The sequence below is a fragment of the Lactuca sativa genome, chromosome 8 (genome assembly GCF_002870075.4).
Source record: "Lactuca sativa cultivar Salinas chromosome 8, Lsat_Salinas_v11, whole genome shotgun sequence".
NCBI classification, from domain to species: Eukaryota; Viridiplantae; Streptophyta; class Magnoliopsida; order Asterales; family Asteraceae; genus Lactuca; species Lactuca sativa.
Genome location: NC_056630.2, coordinates 322,342,959 through 322,359,837, shown reverse-complemented (window position 1 = coordinate 322,359,837; position 16,879 = coordinate 322,342,959).

Here is a 16,879-nt window from a genome sequence, read left to right as displayed (position 1 = left end):
CGAAGTTTTCGCCGATTATTAAGGTGCAGCAGCTGGCACGAGAGTTTCAGGATTTGATGTAGACTACTGAGACTGTGGCGGAGATCACCGCCAAGGTCAGCGACAGGGCTCTTCTTGTACCGCAGTATGTCGTGGATGAGGAGATGAAGTAGGCTCGGTACCATGAGATGTTAAGGGATGACATAAGGGAGTTCGTGAGCAGATCCAGCTGTAAGACGCTGGAAGATATGATTTCTCGGGCTAGAGAAGGGAAATTGATTTGGAGCAAATCCGGAAGAGGAAGCCGGATGAGGTTCAAGTAGCTGCGGGTTCGGGCAAAAGGCCCAAGGGATCGGATTTGAGATCGAGGGATCATCAGGACCGCAGTCAGTACGGAAAGTGTGGCAGGGTACACGGGGGCACGTGCAGGAGTGGTAGCAGTGGTGAGTCTGTCTGTTTCAAGTGCGGTCGGACTGGTCATTTCAGCAGGGATGGTACTGTTACCGCCGCCCAGGGATCAGACTTGATATGTTTTCACTGCAACCAGCGGGGCCACAAGAAGGCCCAGTGTCCCAGTTTGTCTTCACCAGGATGGGTGATGGCACCCGCCCCTACAACTTTGAGGATCACGGATGGCCGTTAGGGCCGGGTAGAGGCACCTGCGACAGGGAGCAGGGCTTTTCAGATGACGACCTTGGAGACGCGAGCAACGCCGGACGTTGCAGGTATGCAATTTCCCATTTTCAGTTCTTTTATTTGTGCATGATTTTATTGTTATGGTTATGCATCATTATCGGTAAAAGTATTTTATTTTGAGTGGTTGATTGTGATCGAGTTATATGCCATCTGCATGCCTCGGATATTGGTATGGTAGTTAGGGGATGTGCTCTATTGGAGAAGGTTTTGGAGGATGCAGTAGCTGTAGCATACTTGGGAGAGATTTGGTACGCCTCGCTAGTTCGGAGTGGTACAGTGATTGTGATGGATTGGCTAAATCCCTAGCTATGGCGGGCTTGGGTTCCTTAGTAGATGGGTTATGGAATGGTAGCAAAGATCGGGATCTCTTTTGAGTATTGAGCAGCAAGGGGTAAGCAGGATCGAAGTGGGGGAGAATCCTCCGGGTGTGCCCAGAAAGGAGCACGCAGACCCAGAATGAGTATGTGACCTCCGAGAAGGAAGAGAAGTAGTTCAGCGTTTCATGGATTGAGGATTTCAGGGTTGGGAGTTTGAGAAACTCCCCATCAGCTAGTGCGTGTGATGGTAATGGTTAGTTTATGGTTGAGAATTCAGGTTGTGGATCTCCCATAGGACTCGAGGGAGTCGGAATGTGGATCTTGAGAGCTAATGGCACATGGGTGCCTTCGTACTAGCAGTCAGCAATGGATGGTGATGTAAGACTATGGGTAAGCCGTAGCATTCCTTAGTAGTTTTGTTAGCGGAGTTAGGGCGAGTTGGATGAAGATGGGCATGAACTCGGCGAGTTGGATGAACAACTCGGCGAGTTGGATGAACAGCTCGTCGAGTCGGATGAAGATGGGCATGAACTCGGCGAGTTGGATGAACAACTCGGCGAGTTGGATGAAGATTGCCTTGTGCTCGGCGAGTCTGTTCTTAGACTCGGCGAGTCAGGTCGCGCAGTCCCAAACCCTTCGAGTTAAGAGTCAAGTCAGCGAGTCGAGCAAGCACTCAGTGAGTTGGTCAGGACAGGATTCGGGAATCAGTAGACTCAGTGAGTCAGGGGCTGACTCGGCGAGTCAAGTCGTGATTGGAAGGACTTTGAGCATAGCGACTCGGCGAGTAGGGTTGACCTGGAAGGTTGACTTTGACCAGGACTTTGACTTTGGCAAGAGTTGACTTGGTTGACCTTTGAAGGTCAGTTAGACTAAGTGTTATGTTGATATTGGTAGCTCGGGGAGCTAGTGGAGCAGCAGTTCGGAGTCAGTGGTCAGGTAGCGGTCAAAGGGATTAGCCGTAGCAGTTCAGCAGTATCAGGCGAGTTTCCCTTTGTATGAATGGGTCTACGGCCACAATGTCGGCCCATGTAGTTATGAGTAGAAGACCCAGGGGTTAGCCCTAGGCCCAGTATGCTAGTATGATATTCGGGACGAGGTCCAATGATAGAGGGCGGGTGCCCAAGGAATGGTTTATGTGGTAGTTTATACTTGTTGTCTGTGTGATACTTGTATGTGCCTGGTAGGGAGGTGAGTGTGGGTGAGGTCCCGTATCTCACCAATAGCAGAGTGTGGATGGTGTTCCACATCTCAGTAGCAGCAGAGCAGGGGCGAGGCCCAAGTTAAGGAAGGAGTGAGGGTGGGCTAGGCCCATACCTCACTATCATCAGGAGTATGGACGGGGTTCCATGACTCATCAGTAGCAGGATAAGGGCGGGGCCCAGAGATAGGCGAGGCCTTAGAACAAGAGTCGTTAGTATATGTTTAGCTTATGTGATGTTATGTGATATGTGTATATGCTATTATATGTTAGTGGGCGGGGCCCTGTGACAGGCGAGGCCTAAGTAAAACAGATCTGTATCCGAGCGGGGCTCGAAGCCAGGCGGGGCCTGGGGCGGCGGGGTCGTTCTAGCGGGTGAGGCCCGAGGTAGGGGGAGAGGCCCAGGATAGTGGGCGTGGCCCGGTATGTGTAGTATGTGGTTATGCATGGTATGTAGTAGGGTGGGGAACTCACTAAGATTCGTGCTTACGGTTTTCAGTTTTGTTTTCAGGTACTTCCGGTAGCGGAGGGAAGAGCTCGGGGTGATCGCATGGCACACACCATAGTTTAGACAGCCTGGGAATGTTTATTCTGATAACGAATATGTATTTTGGAAACTAATACTTTGTTTATATTTTGAAATGATGAATTTGCTTAACGTAATGTTTTAATTAAAAGAAATTTTTAGTCTTGAATTTTGGGACGTTACATTTGGCCTTTGCTTGGCATTCAATCAAACCTTCACTTACGGGATGCGGATTCTGTTTCGTACAGTTAGCATTTCCTACAGGTGCATCTACGAACATAGGTTTCCCAATGGTTTCTATCAAGATGAGTGGGATACAAGGAGTGACGTCGGGCAAACACTTTTCAAGTCTAGGAAGTGGATTGATTTGGGGTGAAACTTATGGAATTTTCGAAGGTAGTCGTGGTCTGACAAGGGTTGGACCAATTTTGTAAAGAATCTCATATGGTCCTAAGCTCTCGGAAAGGTAGAGCCTTTCCGTTCTCAGAACATATTGTACTTCTATGGTGAGATCATCACTGGCGTGATCGCCATTCTGAAGTTCCAAACGTTCTCTCATACTGGAAGTGTAGTCCTTCTGGTTGGTTCTTAGAAAGCTCGGGTTGTCCTTGGATTCGTGTTTCCTGTCGATTGGCTTTCAGAGGTTTTCTGGATCATCGGATGGATTGGATGTCTACAAGTATCTGTTTGCTGCAGGCGTCTATCTCAACCTAGTGCGAAATGAACCTGCACTTCTGGTTCTTGAGATGTTTCTAACAGAACTATCAGGGTCGGGGGGATAGGTTTTTACCAGACGGTTGTTTAGAAAGTTTTTATATTTCTCATCATCGTCTCGTTGACGCTTTCACAACATGATTCTTATCGGGAAAGAATCATGCTCTTACTTGCTTTGCTATTTCATGAATAGCAAGCTCTGCTCAGGGCTAACTCAATCCTTAGAGATTTTCAGATGTGTTGAACTATCTTGGGAGGTGGTTCTACTATTTATGTGTGAGATAGTATTCTTGGAACACCTAATAGTCCACTGAGTCTCTAATACATGCCCAAATCTCTAAGGTGTCGGTTTATTTCAGTTGCAAAAAGCGTGTGCTCTTGTATAACCCATCGGCTAACAACGAAACTGGTGTCAATTCTATAATCTCTTCGGGATCTCGGTTAAAAGGCTTTACGCAACCTACTTTCGTACTTTATTCAAGTATTCTTGGCTGCGGAGGTTATCCTGTGGTTCTTAGCATTCTAGTGTTCACTTCGAAGAATGCAGTCTATCGTCTACAGGGCGACGGTGACTTTTTCCATGTGGAGGGGGGGGGGGGGGGAGTGTCCTAGGCACTACCTGTCGGTAACGGGAAGGACAAAATGCCTGAGTAGTGCGAGTATCTTCTACAACTACTCTTCCGGGGGTTCTGAGTTTTCTTGATTTAGGTTAAGTCTAGAGGTATAGGGTTTCGTTACTCAGAACTTCTAGTCTTCTCATCCACTCTTCTCAGAGTTTAACTTATCGCAGCTTCTAGGGTTCCGGGATATTCGCTGAGATGCTTAATTCGTGGGATTAAGCGTGAATGGATGGTGGTAGTCAATGTCCTTGACTCTTATGACTCAGATTTCTTTACCAACTGAGGGTGTTAGCTACTATGTTGGCTTAACCGGGATGACAACAAATTTCGGATTTATGGTCATTATAGTAGCTCAACCCGCAGTGGTTCTCTTGACTCTAGTTCCTATTCTATGGAATAGGATGAAGGGTTTTACTATGAGGTTCATGGTAGGGCTCATACTTGGCTTAACCACTAATACTTGGTGTATGCAAGCCGTATATAATTGAGGTCGGCAGGATTTTCAGTTGTGCAACTCCACCCCAGACCCACAACCCAACGAGGAACAGGGAGTAGGGAGGAAGCACACATCTTAAATCTTTTTGATCTCAATTATATACCACTCTTATGCATATACTCAGTTAATAGTAGTCAATCCCATGAGTTCTTTCCTCTTGATTCACGAACCTGATTGTGAGGTGTGAAGGGTCTTTCTGGGGGATCTATGGAGTAGGTTTTGGGTGGTTATCGTTTTCTGGAATGCCTACAGTGTATTTCGCTTCGGTTCCTATCTGACTAAGAAAGGGTTGGTTACCAGTGCGCGATAGTCTACTCAGGGGTATTTCGGAAAGTTTTTAGATAATAGCGATGACTGGCGGACCGCATGAGGTTTTATTATTATTAGGCTCGGAAGAACTTTTATTTTCCGAAATGGCTATGGTGAAAGTTCTTTTTACACAACACTAGGGATTTACACATGGTTGCACTAAGACGAACCATGATTGATAGGGGCGTCGAAGTTGGCATACATCGACATGATATAGAATGAGGGTCGATAGGGCCATGTGTTGAACAGGCACACAAGTTCTTGGCGTCTCGGGTTTCATCCCGTGTATCACTGCCGCGGATACTTGGACCGATAGAGTCGACGCGGAACTATAGAGGATCCTGAGTGTTTCAGAATGAGGTACTTTTCCTGTATGGATTCTCACGAGGCCTCTCTATAATCACCTAGTATACACTAGTCATGTATAATTAAGGTGGGAAGGACTGTTGACTGAGCAACTCCGCCCTAAATCCACAACCAAACGAGGAATAGGAAATGAGGCAGCATCACTCACTCTAGGTCTATCCATCTTAATTATACATGGCCTTAACGTATATATCAATCCATTATAGGTTTACCTGATGAAATTTTAAATTTTACAACAGTGCTGCGACTTTCGCCGTAACGGGGGAGTAATTACATTTAGAATTAGCCTTTCAATGTTTTCGGTTAATGTTTTCGGTTAGTTATCTGAGATTAAGAGACGTACCAAAATCTACCGGGTTCCTTTATGCTTCTCCCTAGGCATTTAGAGTTAGACTCCTCCTGCGCCTTTGACGTTCCCTTTAGTTGGGCAGTCCCGCTTGAGGTGCCCAATCTCACCACATAGATGGCAAACTGGATTGGTCGCTACATTGGTGGTTGATGTAATGAACTCAACCAGGGTTCTGCAGGTACGAGAGGTATGTCTCTCCCTGTTGCACCTAGCACAAAAGAGTTCCCGACAGATACCATGATGATGGTAGCTACACTTGCTGCAGTGGGGAAGGCTTCCTAGGTAGGGTCTCCTTGAAGTCGGGATGGAAGGGTTGATAGGGGTATTGACAGTCTCAGCTCATTGTCCTTCGGAAGGTCCTTGAGGCAAGGTACTTCCTTCCTCGCTCTTGAACTTTCTCTTTAGTGGGGTTGGTAGAGGTTCTCGGGGGACTGGGTACACAGGTGTTGGTTGATGTTGTCCATTACTTAGATTAGAATCCCCGATAGGGCTCTTGCTAACATTGGCATTGTTAGCATTTAGTTGAGCCATGACAGCTGCTACGGCTGCCGAGACTGCAGCTTGGAACGTAGCTTCATCGAATAGGGGAGTTGGTTTCTTGCCAGCGGATTGGTTACATTTTTTCGGAGACATGGTTTTTCCTACACAGAAAGAAACACAAGCTGATGAGAGACGATGGTTAACCCTAGACGTATCTATCCTTACTATATTAGGCATAGATTTTTCCTGCGCCTCAGATGTTGGTTATCTCAGCGTCGACCTACATCCCTATGATGTAGTCTGGGTACTCAAGGTAGGGGTAAGGGTATCAGAAAGCCATAAGATGGGAATTGTTCCTACTAAGTTATCTTTATGCTGGAATGGTTCACTCTCCGGCTTTGGAAAGATTTGAAGGATGTTCGGAACGAAATCACAGAAGAAAAGGCTCATGAAGGCTTATGGCTAAACACTCTCAATCAAGGCTTTGAGATCCGATCTGATCGTATTACTTGCGACTGGAAAAGGCGATTTACCTAACACATAGTATGAGTAATGTAATCACTAACTCACAAAATTGTATTATTTTATGGGTGTATTAGCGCGACTATAACGAGGAAAAGACAGTTCTCGGGTTCCATGTACTGGCTCCCTCTGTCTACCTCTATCCTAGACTGGGACCAACATTGGTTTTCTTCGGATAGTTACCTAGGGTTCTCTTCTTGTATAGACATATTGAATATCTACTCCGTCTTACTTCCGATTCTGACTCTGGGTGTCATCGCTTCATGATGGATGATTGGAAATCTTGGAAGTTCAGGCGAATTTCCCACCGGTGTCCCTAAAAGGTATAGGCACTTGGTGGTTTCATAGTTCATTTATTTCCAAACTGGAAATCTTCTCAATGAACCTCTTCTGTGTCTGAATCAACTCTTCGGTCGAACACTGAAGTGGATAAGGTTTTCTACAGGGTTCGTGCGAGAATGGAAATGTCTAAGGAATCCTAAGAGATTATTAACATTTCACTGGGTGATCCATATCGAGTCCTGCTACAATTACATAGGGTACACAAATCAAATATAGCTTAGATCCGATAGGCCTTCAAATATGTGATACTACTCTATATCCACATCCCAACGAGGAAAAGGAAGTAGAGCGAAACCACACATTCTTAGTCAATGGGATCCTGATTATATATAACCTTGGGAGTATACCCTCTGTAATTGTAAGTATATCAATAAGGATCTTTTTAGTTTTTCACACAAGGTTATCTATGGATCCTAAAATACCCCTATGGTATTTTAATTTCTTGTTTGATTCTTAACTTCTGAATATGATTATGGGATTAATGTGAGTCTTTTAGTATTCCAAAATACTCCCGTAGTATTTTAAACTTTATGTTTGGCTCTAGCATTCCTAGTTGGTAAGTTTCAGACCCATTGCAACACCACCATCACTCCCAAGCACACGTTCATCGCATCTCGAATAAATGTAGTTGATCAGGTTACATTTATTCCAGCTTATGATTACATAACTGCCCAGGTTTAACTATAGTGCTCAACATCCGAAGACTTTTATTTTTGTTCTTCTTCTGATACTTTGTTCGGGTGTTTAGATTCTGGATGTTCTTATACTTTTGTAAAATATGGTTATATTTTAAAGTATAATTCTTGGTCAGAGTATTTTATCCGTATGTATTTATAGGCTGTATATCTTTTATGAATTGATATACTGAGCTCACTATAAACAATGCTCTGATACCAATCTGTCACACCCCAAAACCGGAACGGCAGAAACGTTCTTGGGTGGATGACATCATGTCAAGTATCACAACATATGCAGTATAGTAATCAAAGTACAACAATCATTGCATTAATATTAATAGTTTTACATAAGTTACATTTTATAGAGACATCAAAGTAATACAGAAACTAGTATAGATGCAGCTCGGTTCTAGGCTGGCTTCACAAAAGCTCCCAGGTATACCTGTCTGTTGCTGACCTGAGAATACAAGTTATTTTGAAAGCGAGTATCAGCATTTTTATAAATGTTGGTGAGTTCATGAGTATTTAGTGTCATTTGTGTAAGTAAGCATTGTATTCAAAATAACTTTGTGAAAAGTAGTTGTTTAGAACCTACGGTGTATTAGCGTCCTTTCCAGAAAATCCTATATTTTCTAAATAAAAGCAGTCTTCTACCAAGACTTGACAGAGTTATGTTTTAAAGAGTAATTTTCCCTTAAAAACTATCATTACCAAAATACGGTATTTAACTTTAAAGAAAAAAAGAGAATATCACTAGTAAAAATACTTGGGGAAAATTACATATGCCTCAGCAGAAATACTGCTGACTAAGGCAAAAGAAATCATAGACTCCAGGAGATTATCGAATGAATGATACGCCTGGCTCACTCTAACAAAAGGAAACACAGACCTCAGACGGTATCAAATGTACGATACGGCTAGCAAGGTCTAAAATAAAGAAACACAAACCCCAGACAGTATCAAAAGAACGATACAGCTAGCAAGGTCTAAAACAAGGAAATACAATGATAAATCTTGTTACCTGAAGGCCATGAATTATAAGGTAAACATGGAGATACTCGTAACCATACTGATTGACAGTAGAGAACTTGACGCCCTGCAAGCGTGAGTATGAATGTCACATTTGTCACCCCTTAGCTTGGTAGGTCGGGAACTGTAGCTAGCAGTCAGGGTGTGGGAGTGTCAGTCCCGTATAGATCTATACACACAATGCACGCTCTCCCTACAGGAGACTCTGGTTACCAACTCGACAACGGGGAGATCCGTGTCTTGAAGATGCATCTCGGATTCTGAATTCTATTGTAAGTACTGGAATAATGATGTAGACTCACGAATGAACGGACTCCTTTGGAATTCTCGTACTAGAAAGAGTAAATAGAGGCTCGTAACTATTCCTATAATAGTTACTAGTGTCTCTGGTCTATGAACGGTGACTGAAAGGATGCCCTTGCTACCCAAGGGAACTGAACTGCTCGATAGAAACCTTTATGTCCATACATGTATACATAATATATAACTAAGGTTTGAATGACCTTCGGAAGGATAGCCGATACCCACCTGACCACATTCCAATGAGGAAAAGGAAATAGAGCGAACTAGCCTTCCTAAGTCTTTCAAACATTATTTATATAATTATACAAATACAGACATGCATTTTATCGAAATAAAATCATAGAGGAAATCTCAAATGAAAACTTTGGAAAATCTTTACACATAAGAAATTTACGACTTGATGTCAGTTTGTAAAATAAGTTTGAAAATCTTTGGAATCCTTTGAAAAACCTCTCATAACAACTTTGAAAATGATTTGTATAAAATAGATTAAGTGAAAAAAAAACCTTTGAAAAACCTTTAACAAGAGTTGAAAGCGAGATTGGAAAATCTTAAGCTCGATACAACAGTATAACATGCGAAAATCCATTTTGGTATATAGTTATCAATCACATGTGATTTATATAATAACTATATAGATCAACTTGTATCCCCCCCCCCTATAAAAGCAGTTAAAATCATTAAAAGGTTCATTCAGGGGTATGAACTCACCTGTTGTAAGTGGATCGGATGAAGGTGCTAGTTGGGTGCTCGGTGTCAAGTGAAGACTTGAACACACTTAGTGACCTATTAACATATGGTGACATATGTTTACATACAATTAGTGTTTATAATACTAATTAAACACGTATAAGCATCTTAGTGTGCGGAAAACACTTTGGTCAAGTGCTAGGAGGCTATTCGGTTGTAATAAGGGAGTGTATGGCCTAGTTAGGGAGTTTACTCTTCAAGAGTAAACTCTTTATAGAGTTTTCGGCCCTAAGACCATATCCCCATGATTTTACGGACGTAAACTCATGGGTGGTGTGCTCTTGGATGTTTTAAGGTCTTATATCACCCGTAGAATTAGGCTAGGTTCACTTTTAGGGCATATGAAGGGTTTAAGGTTCCAAATGGACCATTTAAAGGAGTTCACGGCTGTAAACATGGAGTTTACGGCCGTAAACTCTCACTTGGTCATTTCCTTCATGAATAAAGGTCTTAAATGATAGATTATAAAGTTGTATGCATTTTTCCAAGTCAAATGGGGAATTTAGGGCATCATTTGGCTTCATTTTGGGAGTTTACAGCCCATGGACCAATCCTTGGGGGGTTTACGGCCGTAAACTCCTAGGTCCTTGGTTTCTTTGATGTTTAAAGCCCCTACTTCATTTGTGGTTTATTCTAGACATTTTCCCAGGCCATAGGAGGTGTTTATGGGCAAGTTTAACACCTTAAAAGGCATTCACATCCCATGAAGAGGGGTTTACGGTCCAAGAGTGTTATTGGGCCGTAAACTCATGTTTACTCCTCAAAATGCAAGGTTTTGGTTCTCTAATCTCGTATGTGTAAGTCCACAAGTCATATCTAAGCCATAGGAGTGATTTAGAAGGGTTTTGGGGCTTCAAAACCCCACTTATGGGTGTTTATGGTCCAAGAGTGTTCTTGGGCTGTAAACACACGATTTGGCCCCTATTGGATGTCTTAAACACGACTTTTCATCTTAAATGAGCAAAACAACAACTTAGGATAGATTACCTATGAGTTTGGAGCTCGAAATGGGCGTTTTTGGATCGAAGGCAACTTGTAGAGAGAGAGAGAGTAGAGAGAGGGTGGAAAAGTTCCAAATGGAGTCCACTCACCCTTAGATAGGGTTTGAGTTTGTGGCTTAGAGGAAATCTACCAGATACTGACGTTAAACGGGGCTTTTGGTCGCACCCGATTAAATGGTCGTAATTTGACTTGGTTGAAACTAAAATTTTTCAAGGGAATACTGAGGGTGTTTCTAATTTTTTCCAACCCTTATGAAGTCATAATAAAAGTCCCAAATTAATTAACCTAATCCAAAAGGCTAATGGACAATTTAAATAAAGCAAGTTTTATTAACGGAAGAAGAGGTTAAAAATGACCAGGTAAATTTTGGGTTGTCATAGTGAAATCTCTCCCAAATCTCTCCAAGTATGTGAAATCTCTCCCAAATCTTTCCAAATATGTGAAATCTCTCCAAGTACGTCAAATCTCTCCCAATCTCTCCAAGTATATGAAATCTCTCCCAAATCTCTCTCAAACTTGTTATAGTCATCCGGGTCATCCCGACCCTTAACTTGGCCAAAAATCACCCATAACGGGGTGAAAACTTGAAAAATAGCCTTTTAGAACCGAACCCTCTTAAGGGCCGAACCTCCCTTAGGAACCGAAACTACCCTTCGGAACCGAACCTAGGTGCTGAGCCGAGACCGAAGTCAGCAGGACCGAGACCAGCCTTCGGGTCCGAGACCCACCTTCGCTTGCTTCACCTTCGGGCCAGAAGCTTCGCACCTTCCGTCCCTCCTTCTCTCACTATCGGTTCTCAGCCTCTTAGAGCCGAACCTCGCAGATTCGGTCCCTAATGTCCGGTTTTCGGCTACTTTCTCTTCCTAAGCCCATTTTTGACGGGATTTTTTCACCAAATTCGTATTTTTATCATTTTTAACCCCAAAAACTCATATTTTATTTATTTCTCAAGTCTTTATTAATTAAAAATCAGTATTTTATATTAAGAGGATATTTAACCCACAAGTGGGTCAAGTGTGCCCACAAGCCTTCCATGTGTCATCCTCTCAATAGTCCAACCTTATCCAGATCACACAAACCAAGGTAAACATTCCTTCAACCTTGCCACTTGCTCCAGCAACCTCTATATAAAGAAATCCCTGGAGGATTTCTTTGTTCACTTTGATCAAATCAAACACTTATACACTTCTCAAACCTTCAAAAGAGCCTATTTTTCTCTCTACTTCCAGCCACTTTTTAGAAGTGTTCTTGAGCTATTACTTCACTTTTTGGTAAGTATTCCATCTAAACTCAAGTGTTATTCCATGTTTTCATAACATCCTTGAATCATCTACACACATTTTGACACCCAAGAATCGTTCTTAGGATCATCCAAGCATTCACGTGTTCATCAAGTGTTCTTGACTTGATACTCCTCATCTTCGACCTTCCGTTCTTCAAGAATCACTCAAGGTGAGTTCATACCCCTACATTTTCCAGTTTTCTTTAGTTTTCAGAGGGGAATACAAGTTAACACACGAAAACATATTTGAAACTTAACTTGACAGCTTATAACAGAAAAGTTGTTACCTGTTCACGAACTGTTTTACCCAAATTAAAGTTAATATTTTTCAAAAATGTTTAATATGAAAATATTTCAGGTTTATACCTTTAAAATGACTACTTACACAACTCCATATGATTTTTCTACAATTTATAGTGATTTTTCAAAACTGCCTGTCACTGCAGCAACATATTCGGACCAGTCTGTCAAAATGAACATTTTCACACTGGTTTAAGACCACCAAAAATTATAATAAAATTTATGAACATATTAGACTTTCTTTCCAAACTCTTAGAGTTTACGGACTCAGTTTTCGACTTACAATGATTTTTCTATAAATATTCTAAAATACGGATAATAGAGAGTAAAATTACCAAAAACAAGTTTAAGAGTTATTCACACTTTGTAATAGGTCGAGCAAATTACGTAATACTAGGGTTAAGTATACTTAGTATTTTATTGCCATTTTATTTCACTAAGGAATAAAAATCATAACTATACAGATTTTACATCATAACAAAACATTCATGTTAAACTATATTAAGTATAGTCTGTTAGTCACATTCACCTACACAAAAAGGAAAACACATACTTTTACAAACAAAAAGGGGTTTTGGTTGCATAATACGTAAACTTGTTAATGAATAAATTTGTGAGGTATTCTCCTTCGGGGTACTCCTAAGTACCACAGAAAAGTCCTGTAGTTATAATCAGATTCTCTTGTAGGGGAGCGTGATAGTTGTGTATAGATCTATATTGGGTCTGACAAACCCACACCTAAGCTGCTTGCAACAGCTAGACCGGCAGGTGTGTGGTGACAAGTGTCATAACAAGTCCGACGCCTGAAGAACGTCGAGTACGTGGTCTTCGATTTTTAGCATGGTTATAACGAGTCACATGGGTTATTAACAAAACATTACGTTTTATAGAGACTTAAGAACCACACACACACACACACATACGTACACACACCAAAAGGAGTTTTATGCACATTTAAAACCATGTATCCTATTTTAAGAACGGGAATTTACTTAAATAAGTGGAGTCTTAATACATTAAAGGCTACAAACTATCTTTTTGAAAATACAAAATCTACCAGGTTAAGCGTCATCACTGGCAAAGTGAGGACATCTTCAAACTAGTTTTCTTAATAGCAAAACTACACACTTGTAAATTAAGTATGGTGCTTATACTTACATATTTCAGCCTTGGTTCAATAAAGCCTATAACACACTTTATGGAAAATATAGGATTTTCTGGAAACATTAGAGACTTAAGGACCACACAAAAAGGGGTTTTATGCACGTACAAAACTCCATATACTATTTTAAGTATGGAGATTTACTTACAAAAATAGCATCTTACTAAACACGTAATGGATCTGTTCGATCTAAAAACTTTACTAATAGGTACACACCGAGGAATCGCACCTGGAACATATTTTGCTTACTAGTCTTTCGAATTTTGAAAGATTCTTTAATGACATGAGAAACACGAATATAACTTCATCTTAAGACTCTAAGGCAACATTTCATTTTTACAAAGAATAAAAGGACGTATATCTTTTACAACAAAAATATTTATGCACTCACCAGCTTTAATGTTGATACTCTTTCAAACTACTTGTATTCTCAGGAAATTAGTAAGTCAAGTATGCATACAGATTTCGAGAAGACGGAGCATCATGGTGCCAAGTCTTAGTTTTGTTGTTTACTTTTGAAAGTTAAACTTATGTAAAAAAAAATTACAATGTAAGCTATATATTATTAATGATATGGTTGTTGTTGCTTTGATAACTATTGTACAATTGTTGTGATACTAGGCATGACGTCCTCCGCCCCCGAACGTTTCCAACATTCCGGTTTGGGGTTGTGACAACTCACCTCAAATCGAAGTTATGTGAAGCAATGAATTGGGGAAGACACTCACCAAGAGAGAAATAAGAAACTTAAAAGGTTACACAAAATCTCGATTAGAAACAACTAATCAAAATAGAAAACGAAGTCTAAGTTTCATATTTTGATGTTTCATATCCCAACCACTGCTAAATGTTTTGATCATAGAAGATAAACTCAACACCAAATAGGATGTTATCTTACTTTCTGGAAACTAGACTTAATTTCCTGCAACTTTGACCTGTTGATGATTTTCTCCAATTCGGACTAGAATGACCTCTACAGCACCCGCAAAACAGGTCAGGGTATCTGTCCAATTTTCAAACTTTTGATAAGCATCTCTAAATACTTCAATGATTAAGATATTTACATGAAAATAGAGATGGGTGGTAAGAAAGAGATTTATACCTCTTTTAAATATGTTAGATTTCCAAGAAATGTGTTAGACTTCTCTTGGCGATCTCCCTTCAAATTAGCACCAAAAAATCTTCGCTCCTTTACTAGATCTTCACAATCTATTTAAGTATGGAAACCACTCTTAGAGCTAACTTAAAAAGGGTATGGAGGATACAATTTAGGGTTCGATGGCTGGAATATGGAATGATTTCTGGATTTAGGGTTTATTTCTGATTAAATATGAGTTAACTTTCACTATAGGCCCTTAGAGTGTGAGAAAATGATCCCATGACCCAACAATATGACCATGTATCATTTTCTTTCACATTTGGCCCCTAAAAGTTAATTTTAATCCAATATCAGGATAATTTAACATAAAGACATAGCAGAACTAACCTTGGTCATGGGATGGTGAAGTTCGCATCGTTACAAATCAAAAGGTCAAACCTCAGTCTACATCTAAAACCCTCAAGATGACCAAAAGTCAACATGGCCAAAAAGTTAGTGGTCAATGGTCAATGACCACCATTTCGTGATGATATCTTGATCGTTCCGTCATCCGGTACAATAAAAGTGATCGCGATGTATCTACCCACCGCATCGTGGTCAGTCCATGACCGCGATGTGGTCTTCCTAATAGATTAAAAATCTTATTCAACTCTTAATCCATTAAGTCCGTGCCAAACACTTTCCATAAATCTTGTAGAGTCTTAAAAATGAGAGCTTGGTCACTCTCATCTATCTATTCATGATCTCTAGACAATTTGAAGGTTTTATGGACTTAGGGTTTGGTCTTATGCCATTTTATCCATGCAAAGGTGTAAACTCAGAGACTTTATCACTTAGGATGTTAATTAGGTCCAGATTTGAGAATTGTAAGTTTAGTCCTTGAGTCTTAAGAACTTAATGTGAAGTTGGCAAAACATCATAATTACATGGGACGTGATCTGGTCTATGGTTAGTGCAGTGTGAATTGTCCTCGTTTTTCAATAGAGGCTCTATGCTTGGCTTAGAGCATGGTGTATGCCGGACGTAGCACCAGAAGGGTGATTTTGGACAAAATGGATATTAGGTCAAATGGAGTGGGTCCTAATCTTGGAAGGGTAAAATGATCTTTTACCCCAAGTGGAGCAACTATGAACCAAGACCCTCGAGTGTGGATACCTTAATTTAATTAGGGTTTGATTATGTATTGAGTACTATGGGGAGTTCCAGTATCGGCAACTCGAGTGTGAGATTTATATGTCTTCATATTGAGGTGAGTCTTCTCATTATACTGTGTAGGATGCTAGCTGTCTTTGTGAATCTTGCATGTGTATGTTTGGTTGGGCCTATTTATTATATGTTGGGTTGGGCCCATTTATATTCATGTTAGGATGGTCCTATTCGCATGATTGGACTTGACCTCTTTATATGTATCTTAGACTGGGTGCATTTGTATGTATGGTGGGATGGGCCCATTTACATGTTAGTCTAGGACCATTTGTATCGTATGTGGTATTTTTTGGAACTCACTAAGCTTTGTGATTACGGTTTTGTGGTTTAACCTTTTTAGGTACTTCCAATTCGAAAGGGAAGGGCCCGACTTGACTGCACAACATTCCCCTTATGATTTTCCGCATTGATGACGTTGGTTATACTCTGATATTTAAGATACACTTATATTATGTTTTGTTTCGAAACAAATGATGTATGAACTTGATGGCTTAAAAAAATTATCAGTATTTTGGATGTTACAAAAACCCTATGATATAATCGAAATTCTTAGAATCTAATACCTACCTTTGTGTTATAATTATATATAACACTTTAGAATCCATAGATCTACTTTAGAAAGCTAGCATCAAAAGTACGGGTGCCTCTAATGATTGACACCCAAAATCCTAAAAACCCTAGAATGATAAGAGAGGAGAATGAAGGAAAATTTTGGCTATAAGCCTCTTTGGAAGAGTATGAAAGAAATTTTCACTACTTGGGGTTCAATTTATAGTATAGGTGTGGTACAAGGAAAATTCTAAATTTTAATAATAAAATAATAGTATTTTATCTATTCAAATATGCTAATCCTTATCATCTTTTCAATCCTACAAGAATCCTCCTTGATCTCTTATAAAATCGTCCACCACACTAAGAGGGTTCTAGAATTATTATAAACAATTACAATTCGACCCTTGGACCTTTAAATAAATCCAGTTAATCCCAAATTAATTCTAGATTAATTCTTTTTAATAATTAATTAACTCCAAGCATTTCAAATTAATTCAAAATTAATTATTAACTATTTATAATTAATATATTAATCATATAATATAGTAACAAGTCATTTTATCTCTCTCTAACATCAATTCTAGCTATTTCTGGTTATGAGGG